Source organism: Vicugna pacos, chromosome 9 (assembly GCF_048564905.1).
Source record: "Vicugna pacos chromosome 9, VicPac4, whole genome shotgun sequence".
NCBI lineage: Eukaryota > Metazoa > Chordata > Mammalia > Artiodactyla > Camelidae > Vicugna > Vicugna pacos.
This window is the reverse complement of record NC_132995.1, coordinates 68,763,207-68,778,383: the sequence shown is the minus strand read 5'-3', so window position 1 is coordinate 68,778,383 and position 15,177 is coordinate 68,763,207. Positions and strand designations below refer to the sequence as shown.

The 15,177-nt window shown below is 38.4% G+C and overlaps 1 long non-coding RNA gene across 4 annotated transcripts in view; it reads left to right on the top strand.

Moving 5' to 3' along the window:
• The window catches only part of LOC140698284 (uncharacterized), a 249,092-nt gene that overhangs the window by 70,247 nt on the left and 163,668 nt on the right, over window positions 1–15,177 (top strand). For 3 of the 4 annotated variants that reach the window (XR_012075961.1, XR_012075959.1, XR_012075960.1), the window contains exon 2: window positions 9,008–9,076. The exons of the other annotated variant lie outside the window; for it this stretch is intronic. This is a non-coding gene — a long non-coding RNA (uncharacterized lncRNA). The remainder of the gene's footprint in view (window positions 1–9,007; window positions 9,077–15,177) is intronic. 4 annotated transcript variants of the gene reach the window in all.

Below are 15,177 nucleotides of genomic sequence, written 5' to 3'. Positions count from 1 at the left end.
TTTCTCCCATTCCATAGGTTGTCTTTTTATTTTGCTTATGATTTCCTTTGCTGTGCAAAAGCTTATAAGTTTCTGATTTATAAAAGTTCCTGAATTACAAAATATCAGAATATCTGATTTTTTAATTGCTGAATTTGTGTTTTGTTTCGTTTTTCTTTCTGGGGAATAGAAATGCTACTTTGCATTTCTATGTTACAGAGGAATAATTTGATGGCAAGTGTTCCTGTGGCCCTGTAAAATCAAAATATGTCCTGCCCTTCAATAAGTCTAGAGTTGACTTTGACACAAGCCTTTTCCTTTGATAGAGCAGCGCATTACTGGCTCCCCCTCCAGGGAAGTGAGCTAAGGCTCAGAGAAGTGAATGATTTGGCTGAGGTCAACTGGCTGATAAAGTGCAGAGTTAGAATTAGAATCCAGCTCTTCTGACACTTCATCCAGTGCTTTTGTCCCTGCCACACGTAGTCCGCGATGTAAGACCAGCCCTGGAGCTGGTGCTGTCTCCCTGCACACAGCAGGACTGTGCTGTCGGGAGGATCTAGGGCACACAGCTCTTGTTCCATGACTGATTGGCTCTTTCCTCAGTGCTTAGTTTCTTGAGCCAATAGAACACATTTCACGATTCACTGGAAACTCTCATGTGAGTGGGGACCTTGTGGGACCTCTTTTCTTCCATTTCCAGCCAGGTCTGCTGTTGCTCTGCCAGGCCAGGACACCCCTTCTGTTTCTTCTTTGATCAGAATATGTGAAGCCTTTCTAGACCTAGAATAGAGACCCTGGACCATTTTAGTTATTTTAGAAAGTTACAGTGTGATTGAAGGATTGTTAAAATATAACCTTCTATTTATTTCTCCCTTAGATTAGACATGGATATGAGTATATTCTGGGAAGAAAATCTAATGAGAAAAATAGCAGCATTTTCTAAAGTTCTTGTTCACCATATCAGTGGTTTTTCACTCATTTAATCCTACCAGTGTGCACCATTCACTCGGCTTTTCCTAGTCAGCTTTGCTGCCCACATACCTAGATCTGGCATCTAGAAGGGAGCTTTAAATTCCCATATGTAGTCATACTTCAGGGGAAAAAAAGTGCTCTTTTTATCTGGAATAAACTACAAGCTTATTTCCCTTGGCTTATCGTATTAATATTTGATGGCATTTACCTTCAAAGTGACTTTGCACGGTTGCTCTGGAGTGTTTGCACAAAGGAGGCTTTCTAATGCAAATCAGTGTGTATTGAAAGTTTAAAAAAATTTGGCCCAAATGAGACTGCCTTCCAAGTCAAATATTAGCCATCAAAGCATTTATTCATTTATTCATTCATTGATTTGTTTGTTAATTAAGTGCATGCAATAATTTATTAAACAAATCTTTTCCAAACGCCCTGTGGAGGTTATTAGCACTGGCCTAGGAGTTTATAGTTCAGTAGGGAAAATGAGATATTGTGAAAAACACCACAAAGTTTTAAAAGATTATGCTGTTGATAGAAATGCATTGCAAGAAGGAAGGAAGGAATGGAGTACCCACTAGCCAGGCTCTGCAGGATGTCACACACTGCTTCTTAAACACATCAGAATTTCAGGCTTCCTTTTACACTTAAGTATGAATGGCCCTCCTCCAGATTTGTCTCATGGGCTGCAGGAAGGGAGGTGCTTCATACACTTGGGTTGGGGAGCTGAGATATGGTAAATGGTCAGTAGCAGAAGGAAGGTGGATTCTGTCATTCCTTAGTGAGCTTTGAGCTATTTGAAAAAAAATTACAGAAATTCCAAATTTGAAATATAGCATTTGAAAAGTCATGTGGTCACCATTGTTGTCCAGTAAAACATTAAGGAACTTTTAAAGGGTTATAGAATTTGTACAGGAGAATAAAATATTCAACATCTACAAAGGGATTTCAGTGTTTACCCAGGGGAGTAAAACATTAAGATTCTCTTTGTCCGTTAGGATGTCCACTTTTAGAATATGGGACATGAAGTTCTATTAGTGTTGGAGGGACCAATTGCCTTGCCACTCTGGCCCAGGAACTACAATGCTAAAGAGAAAAGAGTTGAAATTGGTGAGGGTGAGATGCTCTCAGAGGACCGAGGAGGTGGCAGAGAAGCCATATGCAGGCGTTGTTGATTAATGGCACAGGGAGAATGAATAAACTATAAAAAACTGAAGATGAGGAAGACATTTCTCCAAGAGGAAGTGATTTGTATACTGGAAAATATTTATTGAGCCATTGTTGTGAGAAAAACATGTGTTATACTATGGAGAGGATATAAAGGAGCATAAGCTTCTAACTTAATTAGATACACATCTCATACATGAAAATGAGAAATAATTTAAGATTGTATTAAGTGATGCAGAGAGAAGGTCTGAAGGAGTTCATAAGGGGATTTCTGTATAAGGTTGTATAAGGTTGTCAGCTTAAAGACCTAAATATTCACATGCCCATCATCAGGTTCTCCCCAACAATGCTTTTAAAAGTGATTATTTTTCTTGCAGAGGAAATTTGATCATATCATAAATTACATTCTTTATTTTAGAGGCTTAGTCACTTTTACTTTATGACAGTCAGAGTCCTGAAAATGAGAGCAAATTCAACAATTTAGTTCAATTTAGAGATTTGGTAAGTACACCACGTTATCTAGAGTCATATCTTAAAGTTAATCATCAGATGTAGGTATGAGATGCCTTGATTCCTCTTTTTTCTCCACCTACTCTTATAAATCCTACAGTCTCTACTTCGTGAAGGATTCTTTTCTCTTCATTTCAACCTTTTAGCCCAAGCTACCATCATGTCTCCCCTGGACAATCATAATAGTTTCCTACTGGTATCTCTCATTCTAATCTTGAGTCCTACTGTCCAGCCTCCCGCCCAAGCCAGTGACCTTTCTGAAAGAGACATTAGATCATGCCATTCCTCGTCTAAAACTCCTCAGTGGTTCCCCAAACTTAGCAGTGCCCACAGAGCTCTCCAACCTCACTACCTACCACTCTTCCTCTTGCTCCCCACACTCCAGCCACACTGGGTATCCATCTACTCTTCTTGAATCTCAGATACACGACTCCTAGAACACCTGCACATCTAGTTCCCTTTGCTCAGAAAGCTCATCTCCCAGGTTTTCATATGTCCAGTAACTTTCATTCAGATCTCAGGTGCAACATTATCTCCCCAGCATGGATTTCCCTAGCTCAGCCATTTTCCGATACAATACCTTTTAAACTCTATGTGTACTTTGTTAGCTCTATCTGAAATTGTCTCCTTCATTTGTTTGCTTTATTATCTCTGTCTCCAATTATCATATCAGGATTCTTTCTGCCTTCTTCATTTTTTTTTTTATCTCTAGAACTTAGAACAATGTTTCTGTCTTGGTGAACTCCATAAATATTTATTGTATGGATGTTGAATTACAGTTGAAGTATTTTCTTCCTGCTCATCTTCTACAGGTTGAGGAATAATTTACAGTTGTGGCTTGATTCCCAAAGGCTGACAAGAAGAATTAGTTTCACCATTATGACATTTTAAGACACTCTTAAGCTTCCCATGGAGTAAAGCCTCTTTTGCAGCCATGTGGGAACCTGAACTTATGATTCTGAGACTTAATATCCATAAGATGAAACGCATCAATGAATACTAAATTTAAAATAGCCTCCTCAAAGCAATAAGAAAATAGGAAATGCAAGAGGCAGTTGCTAATAAATTGTAAATGTTTCTAATACAATATGAAAGTCTTAAATCATGAAACTGAAATAGTAAACATCTAGCCTTTTAGAAGCTCCTATATTATGCAGGGCATGCAGTATATATGGACTTAATATTATCTTTCTCCTAAAGTAGTATTATTAGGCTTCATGTGAAAGCAGCTATGAATTGGAAGTGCACCATGAGCAAAATTTTTTGCTTATTCCAACAGCAATTTCAAATTTTATTTACATCTGTAATGAAATACATTTCACTGAAATCTCTAATGATTGTTTGATCATCTGCATTTCTGCTGGGGGTCTGTTAAAGCTCTACCAAAGATTGTGATATTTACCCTGAGCTTCCTTGGGCAAGCGATAGAAGCTTGGATCAAGTTCACCGAAAAGAAAATTTTTTAGTCTCAAAACCGGAAATTCCAGGAGGGTTTCATGAATGTATCTCTCTTTATTCATCTCTTGGTTACACTCGTCTCTGCCTTTGACCTCAGCATCATTATCGCCTACTGATGATGAGCTCCTTCTAGTAAGAAAGTAAAGGCTGGAGCAGCCCCAGGTGATAGTCTAGCGTCACGACCCTAAAGGGAAGAAACAGGTCTAGCTTATTCCCACTAGCTTATTTATTCTGTTGCCTGACATTCTTTTAACCAATGTCACTGGAGCACCCTTTCTGTCAGGTGAATTCTAAAAAATTCCTGATTCCTATAGACCTTGTTTAGACCATGTGCGTCTTCCTGGCCAGAGGAAGAGGGTGTGTTGATAGGCAGTACAATGCCAAATACCTCTGCCTTAACTCAGGACGTAGAGGGTACTGTTATTTATATGGTTCCTGAAAAGAAAAGAGAGCATATTGTTCCCAGTTATAGAAAGATAATTGCCGGGCAGACAAAAACTCACAGCTACCGTATTTCACCCAAATCATGATGGTACTACGTAATTAATGAGCTGGGCATGAGAGCCAAGTTAAGTTGACAAAATAGTAAAAGACAAGAATCATTTTTTCCCATTTACTTTTTATATTCTACTTTGGATGCAAATCTTAATTTGATCAAAGTTGCTTTTACATACTTGTTTTCATTTCTAGCTGGGTTCCTTATGCAACTCCCCGTGCTATTTAATTGAGATGTGGCTAAAGCTTTGAGAGACTGCTTGAACTCACATTGTATAATTTTTTTGTATAATTAAAAAAGGAAATTCCCAAGTGAAAGTTCATAAAGTAATTTCCCTCTTGTGCCCTACAAAAGAAAGGCTTAATTTTGTCCATCTTGATGCTATGTAATTCTAAATTCAGATGAAGACTCAAAATGTTTCCAACATTTCCTCAAGCAAATTTCTCTTCTAAACATTCATGACCCTAATACAGACTTTTATATATTAATGGATCAGTTCTTCCTTATTCCTAAATTCATTACAGTCTTCTCTTGATTACCTCATCAGTTTAGATTCTGTCTGGAAAGTAAATTTCTCTCTTCTTTCTCGTTTTCTACAGCAAATATGTATTGATACCAGCTATAAACCAAGCACTTGGCTAAATTAAAGGAATGCAAATTCTTTTCAATAAGGCACTTGGTTACTTGTTCCTAACCAGACTCCCTCCTTGCCCAGCCCCTCCACAGTCCTCTGTCTCCACTGGATTTCTGTATGTGAGAAGACTTTATGTACCACAAATTTCAAACACATTTGGGATTTGCTAATACTCAATAATTCACTTCACTGAAATTATTATTATCTTAGAAAATTTCTACCACATTTACCTGAAAAGATCCATCCTTTAGAAGAGCGTACTGGATAGTTTTTACTTTTTATCACAGCATGTTTTTACCACTTTATACATTTCTGAATGTTTTGTGATTTCATCCTCTATTCATTTCTCTAATATCTGCCTACCACTACTATCCATGTTGATAATGTATGAGCTTTAAACATTTCTTAATGAATCAGTGTCTACTTGGTTTCTGTTGGTCCTTTGGAAGAAATCAATTGACCATTCTTATAGGTCAATAATTATTTTTTGTCTTTCTTGAAGGTTTTCAAAGGGGAGATCTTGGTGACTCTGAAGTGGTCTATGTACTTGGTACTTTCCATCGTGACAAAATTAGCAGTATTGTGACAGGGAATGGAATTTTCATGTCCTTACCTGAGAACTTACGGGTTTTTTAAAATCATTGTTCCCCTAGTTTCCATTTTAGTGACATCCTCCTAACAGACCTCACTGCTCTCTTTATCTTTCCAAGAATTGGCTATTTTCTCCTATGAACCTTTGAGTAAGAGTATATGGTTTCTCATAGGCAAGACTGTCCATTTCAAAGCTGAAAAGTCTTTTAATTTTTAAAATCTTTTCGCGAATGCATTTCTGTGAGAATTTCCCAAATTCATTTAATAAATGAAGAATAAAAAGCTGAGCCAGATGATTTCAGAACCTCGTTACATGATGACTGGTTGTTCTGACCAGTGAAATGGATCATGGCATGTTCAAAACAGGTTTCCTGCTGCTCGTCATTGTGAAACCTGACAGCAGCAAAACACAGGGCTCATTTTTACTCCACTAAAGATTGTTTTCACAGGATGAATGCAGACTCACCCACTGCCATTGATTCTGGGGGTTAAACATAAAACGGTGAACGTATTGAAAGAGAAATAATGACTTCTTTTCCTGTCTTGCCTTTATATTGGCCAAGTTACTTTTTTAAATTACTTCCAACACTTATTGTCAATATTAGGAGTTTTGGTGCCAATTTTAAGTCATGCAGCATTGAACAACTCACTTAACCTCTATGTGACTCAACAATGGAAATACACTGAAGAATATCAGAGATTCGTTGTTGCTAAAATGTCTGTGAATTAATAATACCTAGGCTATATACTACACATTATCTTGTGTTGTTATTAATTCATTTATTCTTTTGTATTTATTTTTATCACCTTCTCTTACTAGTAATTTTCTAGAAGACCTGTACTATCTCTCTATTCCTGTATGTTCTTCCACCCAGAGATTTGCACAGAGGACTCCATAAATATTTTTGGATGAAGGTAATGGTGATTTGTTGGAATAATATTGGCGATGCATTAGGTTTGCTGACTTACTCCTACTTGTGAAAGCTTGAGTATGGGAGAAGACGATGGGGAGACTGTTCATCTTTCTAACCAGCCTTCCCTCATAGAACAGCTGCTGTTGGTTTCCTCCCTCTCACAGCCCTAAACTCTGCCTGCGGAAGGCTGATCGCTGTTAACACCTGAGACTCTACTCTGGGGCACTTTTTCTGGTTGTAGGAGCATACCGGCCTCCAAGGAGAGAGCATGGTTCCAGTGGTAGCCTTCAACCAATGACGAAAGTGGTAGAATGTACCCACATCATAGGATTTGATTGTGCTGCAGGACAGGGTCTATTCAAGTTTCTAATTCCCTGCCTATCACTATCATTTTGTTGGCAAGCGCACCAAATTCCAGAGTGTTTGTTTTAACTCTCAAAGGGAAATTGTAAGCAGGAGGTATGTAGGGTATGATTGGGGGTCCAATAATTTATTCACTCTCCCTTTAGTGCCCATTAGCATAAGCAGATTTTTTGCCTGCATTTCCTCAGCTAGAACCATTAAGGAAAATGGCTGCCTTGTCCATAGTGAGATGGGACAAAGGGAAGAAAACAGAAATTTGAAAACCAAGAATGCTTTAGGGAAAAAGAAAGATGTTTGGGAGCTTGAAATAAAGAACTTTGGGCAGTTCCTATGTACCATGATGGACATCAGGAACGTGGCAGCATGAGAAATACATGCTAAGATGAAGTGCTTGTTAGATTCTCAATAAACGAAATAATGAACGAATGTATAAAGTGTAAAAGGAAGTTGGAAATACCAGAAGTAAGTTTGTTTGTTTGTTTTGAGAGAAGACATGGATTCTTTGAGAAGAGTTAATTATAAAAAAAGAGAGAGTTTTCTTATTTTGAGCAATTGCTGGCCTAAAACTGAAATTGACTTTATTAATGAAAGATCAAATCAAGTTGTATATGCTTGGTATTTCCATTGGTAACCTTAGAAGTTTAATAATTTGGAACAGGACAATAAACAAAATCAAGATAGTTTTTTTTTTCATGTAGTTTACATATAAGCTCCTTCACCCTTACTTTTTCCTAATGGTGCTTATTTGCCCTAATTTTATGTAATTAACTCATGATGTTTGGTTTTATTTGAATTTAAATTGTTAGCAAGAAAAAGAATATTTTATATCATATTACCTTTATTGATTTACAAATACATGGTTATATTAAATAAATATGTGTTTAGGCACTTCTTAAAATACATGTGAGTTGCCAAATTATGAATAACTGCATAATTTTCTGTGTCACACCTAAACACACATTATGGTTTCCTGAAAAGAAGTTTGAAAATCAGATCTGAAGTGCTACCTCCTTCTGGTTATACGTGGATATTAATACTTAGCTAAAGATGTTGATGTGTTCTCTTCACTATCTATTTACACTCTCTTAGGTTTTCCCAGATTATGAGATGCATGACCAACTACCATTAAAAATACAATTAGAAGACAGATGCTATCATAAAGTGCTAATAACCAAGTTGAACGGAATGTTGTTATTACAGGATGTATGCATTTAAATATTGACTTACATTACTCTGGGTTCACCATTTACTTAGGAGTTGAAAACTCAAGACAAAACACATTTCATCGTAATATTGTCAGTGGTCATTAATCCATAGAGACAACGAGGAAGATAAAACTTAGAGTACAAATAATGGGAATATAAAAGAAGACTACTAATGTGGGCATATGAGCTGCATATGTGACCTAGACAGATCTGTGAGTCAAATGACCTGAGACAAACAGGAACGTGGACTAAAAAGAATTATGAACTAAGTGTTCATCAGTAACGTTTGTCATATTGTTTCTATTTATGATCTATATAGTGGCAGCTGATTAAAAGCTGCCACTTTCAGTAGATAAATTCATCTACCAAAGCAATCATCTGAACGGTAGTTATAAACAAACAGCAGTCTTACCCTAATGGCTGCAAAAATCAATTAAACAATTTGTTTGATGTACTGCAAGCTCCTTGAAAGTCTGATTGTGTAGCCGGTTTCATTGCTTTCTGTTTACATAAATTACTTTTTTTAGGTGTCTGTGAACCCTTCCACTAGGCATTTATCAGAGGGAATAAACTCTGTTGACATAAAAAGCACGCAGGAAGCCTGAGTGGTGTTTTCTATGGTGGAGGATGACCCTAATGCAAGCAAGGCTCGGATTTATTTCTTACAGGGAGAACACTACCACCCAGAAATACTGATACCAGTTCTTATTCTTATATTTCTCAGAATGGACTCATGAGATATTGACTCCTGCATCAAGTGGATATTGCCTTCTCCATGCCTCTTGGTCTTAAGGTATTGAACATGGAACACTAGCTCCTTTCTTTTCACTGACCCTAATGGGTAGTTTCCTCAACACTAGTGATTTTCCCTGGTCCCTGTCTGTAATCATCCTGGCTCAGTTTCTGTGATCATTCTTCAGTTGCTTACAAGACTTCCTGGTCTTTTTATTCACTTAACAAATAATTAAAGAGTGGCCCCTACATGTAAGGCACTGCTCTAGAGTCCATGGAAACAGCCATTAAGAAAACAAAATCCCTTCTTAAGGCGTTTATGCTCTAGGGGAGGAGGACAGATATTAGACGAATAAATATACCAGATATTGACAACTGCATGGCAGATAATAAAGTAAGTTAAAGACAAGCTTACACAGAGTAATTAGGCAAGTCCTCTCTAATGGGGTTACATTTGAACAAAGCTTGAAGAAGGTGAGAATGCCAGGCATTTCAAAGTCTAGAGGAAGAAGTCTGCAGGCATAACAACAATAAGAGACAATACCTTGAAGTAGATGTATATTAGAGAGTCCAAGGACCCTGGAGTAGTGAGTGAGGAGAATAGTAATTGAAGACAGAGAGAGAGTGGGAGGAGTTTAGGTACCAATCATATAGGCTCTCGTAGTTCTGAATGAGATGGGAAGTTATAGGAAGTTTTTGAGCCAAACCCAGGAAGCCCCTTTGTGTTCCCTTTGAGTAACCTATTCTGACTTTTAACACATGGATTGCTTTGACTTGAACTTTATATAAATGAAATTGTGTGGTGTGTGCCCTTGATTTGCTAACTTACTTCATTCAGGTTTTATTTGATGTTGTTGGATATAGTTGAAATTTACTCATTCTCATTGTTGTACTGACTTTCATTGTACAAATATGACACAATTTATTTATGCATTTTACTAATTATTGACATTTAAGTAGGTTTGGCTGGCATGGACAGTATTGCTTTGAATTTTTTTTAATATTTCTTTGAATGAACACATGAATGCATTTTGTTTGGTCATCTGCAAACAGATGGAATTGCTGGGTCAGAGGTTATGTGTATATTCAACTTTAATAAATATTACCAAAATATTTTCCAGGATGGTTGCAACAACCTATACTTCCATCAGCAATGTTTGAGTGTCCTAGTTGTCCTGATGGTCATGCCTTTGTGAACTCTACCAGCCTCCCTGTGTGTGTGCTAGTGACGTAGAGACTTGCTTTAAATACGAAGATTATGGCAAAAGTGACAGGATATTACACCTGAGATTAGGTCATAAAGACTATGGCTTTTGTTTTGCTGGCATTCTTGCCATCTTGCTTGCTTCCTCTGATGAAGCCAGCTATGTTGTGACCTGCCCTATGGAAAGACCTTGTGAATAAGAACTGAGGAACCCAAGACTTCAGTCCAACAGCCAGGTAGAAAGTGAATGCTCCCAACAAACACTGGAGTTAACTTAGAAGTAGATTCACCTTTAGGTGACTGTAGTTTAAGATGTCTGTAACTTTGTGATAGACCAAGTCAGAAGACCTAATTAAGCAGAGATTCTTGACCCACAAGAATAATAAATGCATATGACATAAATAAATATGATATAATAAATTTGAGTTGTTTTGTGCCATTACATTTGGGGGTAATTTGTTACACAGCAGTAGATAAATAATACATTGGCCATTTGGATATGTACGTTTGTGATGTTTCTGTACACAGTTTGGCCCAGTTTTCCATTGGGTCATATGCTTACTTGTTTATTTATTTACTTTTTGTTTATCTATTTATAGGAGTTCTTGTAATATTCTGAATATGAGTTCCTTACATATATATTGCATGTATCTCCTCCAATTCGATGGCTTGCATTTTCACTATTTTAATAGTGTTTTTTGATGAACAATGATTATTAATTTTAATGTAGTCAATTTAACCAAAATTTTCCCCTTTGTAATTAATGCTTTTTGTGTCCTGTTTAAGAAATTTCCACCTACCTCAAGGTTATGAAGATATCAGTCTCTGATTCCTTTTAAAGTTCTGTTTCACCTCTAACACTTAGAACTATAATCCATCTGATACTGATTATATTTATGGTATGAGCTAGGTTTCGAGATTCATTCTTTTCCCACAGTGGTAGCTTATTGATCCAGAAACATTTATTGAAAAGATCATTCTTTCTGCATTGCACTTCAGTGTTAATTTTTCATAAAGCAGGTAACGATGTATGGTGAATTCTTCTGTGTTCACTTGGTTAAGCTGAGAACCACTTTTGCCAGAATCTCCTTCTCTGAATGGTTTTCCATTACAGTTGGCTAACAGAGGAACACAAGATTTGGAAGGAGAAAAGGAGGAAGTTACTATTGTTCTTTTGTTCTTTGGAGGTCTTCTTATATATGTGCATGGAAAGACATAAGGGTGCTGGTGGGTTCCAGCTTTCCTCTTTCTTCCCATCTCTGTGCCTATCTTTTCTTTCGGACCGCTACCCTTTCTGGCTGCCCTCGGCCACCACCACGTGGTTGGCAGTGCAGCCGCAGGAGTGACAGTATGTGGAGGCAGCTGTTTGCTGTAGACCTTCCACTGATTTTCTTCTTCATGTCTGCAACTGGGCACACTTGGGTTTGTTCTTGGTTTTTTGGTTTTTTGGGTTTTTTTTTTGCTTAGATTTTCAGGTATCTCTGCAAACTGACTTTTCCACCTATGCCAATGCATCAAGAAGATTGGCTAGTGACTTCTTCCCTGATTCTCCAACTCCCCTTGGGAACAGAAGGTATAGATGTTAGATGCCTGAGTGCAGGCTGAAACAATGCGTATGTGTGGGGCTGTATATGAGGCCTCCTGTCTGTACTATTGATCAGTTTTTCTATATGTTGTGCCACACCCCACAGGCCTGCAAAGCCTGCACTTGCCCAGTTTCAGGACCAAAGAAAGAGCACACAGTCAGCAACAGAGACATCAGTGGTTTAATGGGTAGGGGGAGATTACATGTCTGAAGCAGAGTCCCAGAGTGACATCCCATCTGTGTGGCTGAAGGCGGGCAGGACATGGAGGCAGTCCTCATTCCCGAGGGAAGGGGGAGGTTGGTTCATTGGTTATCAGGAAACCAGCCGAGGGGCATGCCCCTCACTGCCCCTATGATATGCATAGTGGAGAGTTCTGATCTAAAGCTAGAACAAACTGATCTAAAGGTAAACAATTAGCTGGGGCCTGGGGCAAGTATGTAGGCAGGTCAGTTATGAGAGTAGGTGCAGATGTAGCAGGCACTGTTCAAGCAGGGGATGTACAGAAAACAAGAGAAGAGCCATCTTGTGTGGCCTTACCATACACTATTCTTGGATCAATAATACACTGTCTAAATCACTATAGTTTTAGAATAAGCCCTGAGATCTGGCAATACAAGTCCCCAGCTTTGTTCTTCAAGATTGCCTTGGGTATCCTTGATCCTTCTTATTTTTATAAATTTCAGAATAAGCTTGTCAGTTTACACACACACACACACACACACACACACACACACACACACACTGCTGGGATTTTATTTTATTGAGATTACGCTAAATCTTTAGATCAATTGGGAGAGAATTGGCATTTTAAAATAACGTATCTTCTGACCTATGTATAATTTAGGAAGAAATAGAATTAATCTGCCACAAACTCTTCTGGAGAATAGAAAAAAAAGGCCACATCCCAAATTGTTTGTTGAGACCAGTGTAACGCTGATATCAAAATGAGTTAAAAGTTGGAGATTCTAATACTGGACAAAAATGATACCCAACAATATGCTGTTTGGGTGCAGGCATCCTTCCAGTTCCCTGACAGCCAGGCGAGGGCTCTTTCCCTTGCTCCAATAAAGAGATGACATTTGGCTTAGAAATGGAAAGTCCTGACAATGATCCAGTTTATTAAAATTCCTCAGAATCACAAACTTATGTACATCTCTCTGAGCAAGGTTTAGGCATTGCCATGTCCCCTGAGAGAAACCTTTGAACAGAAAAGTGGGCAACGCAGACCCCAGAGGCATAACTTCTAGATCTGTAATGAGAACCTGACCTTATTTAGGCTTTTGGAAAAGGGAAGAATTCAGAGAAGGTGAAGCCAAAATTTCCGTCCTGAGCACACTGATACCAAATGGACCCATCAGGAGCACTTGAGACCTGCCCCAAGGATCCTGAGCCAGAATCTCCCACCCTGTGCTCCATGAACCAACTGTAGACTCTCTCAGTTGAAGGCTTAACTCTTCAGTTTATCTTCTGCCCTAGGAGGATAGGAAGCAAATAGTATTCTTCATCTCCTGGGATGTTTTAAATGCTAAGCCCTCTATCCCCTTGAAGAAAAGAGAACCTAGTTATTTGATTGTTAATGATTTGGGCTCAGGGCTTAATCTGCCATTAAAGAATAGTGTGAAAAAAATGAAGAGGTTTTGAGAAGAGAGGGAGGACCTCCCTTTGAGGAACACTGGAAAAGTGGTAGAGGGAAGGGTTAACCTAAGATTAAGAGGAGGTGAGAAGAGAGGGAGAAAGTGAGAGAGTGACCAGAGGGAAGCCAAAGAGTCAGAGGCAAAACGCAGTGAAGTTTCTGGGAAGGAGGGAGGACCCACACGAGTGTCCAGACTAAGGTACTTCGGGTGCTGAGAAAGCTGTACCGCATAGCCTTCCGTATTGCCTGCGCTTGGTGCCCATGCCTTCTGCTCTGTCCTTGCCGGCTCATTCTAGCAGATCCCCTGCGCTCGGTGCTGAGTTCGTCACCCTTCCTGGAACTTGTAACTGTAAAGAAGTGGGCAGTCCATTTGCTTCCTAATTGGGTTGTTGTGGGGAAGCACCTGGGACTGGTTCTTGGGAAAGTGATGAAACAAACACGCTCTGACCTGGGAAGGCAATTGGTAACGGTCCTACTACCCTGTCATTTCTTGTCCACCTACTGAGAAATTTTATCACTACGTTAATAATGACCTTTCCTGCGGGAGAATTCCTATGTATTCTTGAGGACTTAGCTCAAATGTGATCTCTTCTGAGAAGCCTTCCTTAGTTCTCTCGGACAGAATCTTTACCTTCTTTAGTGTTTCTACAGTCCTTTTCATTTACCTCCATTATAGACTTTGTCATGCTATTTTGTAATGATTTTTAAATATGTAATTAGCTATATGTATCATCACTGAGGACATCATTTTATTCATATTTTGTGTTCCCATAAATGGTGCTTGACTTACAATAGGATCTTAAAAACCGTTGTGGAATGAATTCGTCCATGGTGAACAGGACTGGCTCTATCATTTGTGGCTTCCAATACACAATGAAAACATGAGACTCCTTGTTCAATAATTACTAAGAATTTCAAGACAGTAAAAGTAGAGCATTAAACTGAGTGTCAGTTCTTCCGGAGCGTGGGGCCCTGTGCCACCCCTCAGGCTGTGTATCCATGAAGCTGGCCCTGATAGAAATAAATCTTGGATTCAGTAAGGCCTGTAATGGATATAAATTCTACCATATTTTATTGGCCCAGCTGTAGAAATGATAGCACTCAATGATGTTTTAGTTTGAAATTGTAGCCTTTATAGTGAAACATCATAAAGAATGGCTCTGTGGAATTGTGTGTGTGTGCACGTGTGTGTGCATGTGTATGTGTGTGCATGTTTGTGTATGAACACACATAAATGTTGACTATATCTTGAATGCAGATATATATGTTCCATATATTACACCAATGTTGTTGATTATAGTATTCTGTGTCCTCTTGATTCTGATTTTTGGGAAAATTTTTCTTTCAGTATTAGAATAAAGGATGGTTGTATTGTTTTCTGAGTTATAGAAATTACCAGTGAGACTTTGTGTTTATTCGTTCCTTCATTCAACAATGATTTATTGAACATACACTGTGTACCAGATAGTTTGCTTAGTTTTGAAGATACAGTTATAAACAAGACATGGACCATCCTTGAATAAGGATTGTGCCCAGTGGGAAAGAAAGGCTTTAATGGAAAAGCATTCAGTAAAATACAACTCTACAAAACTGTGACATGATTTTATAACAAGAGGTACTGACTATATAAGAAAATACACTGAAGCCAAGTCCCGAGTTGAATAACAGTGTTAGCAGGTCAGAGAGGGAGGAGCAGCCCAGAAAGGGACAGAAGCGTGGAGCATGAAGGAGTCAGTGAC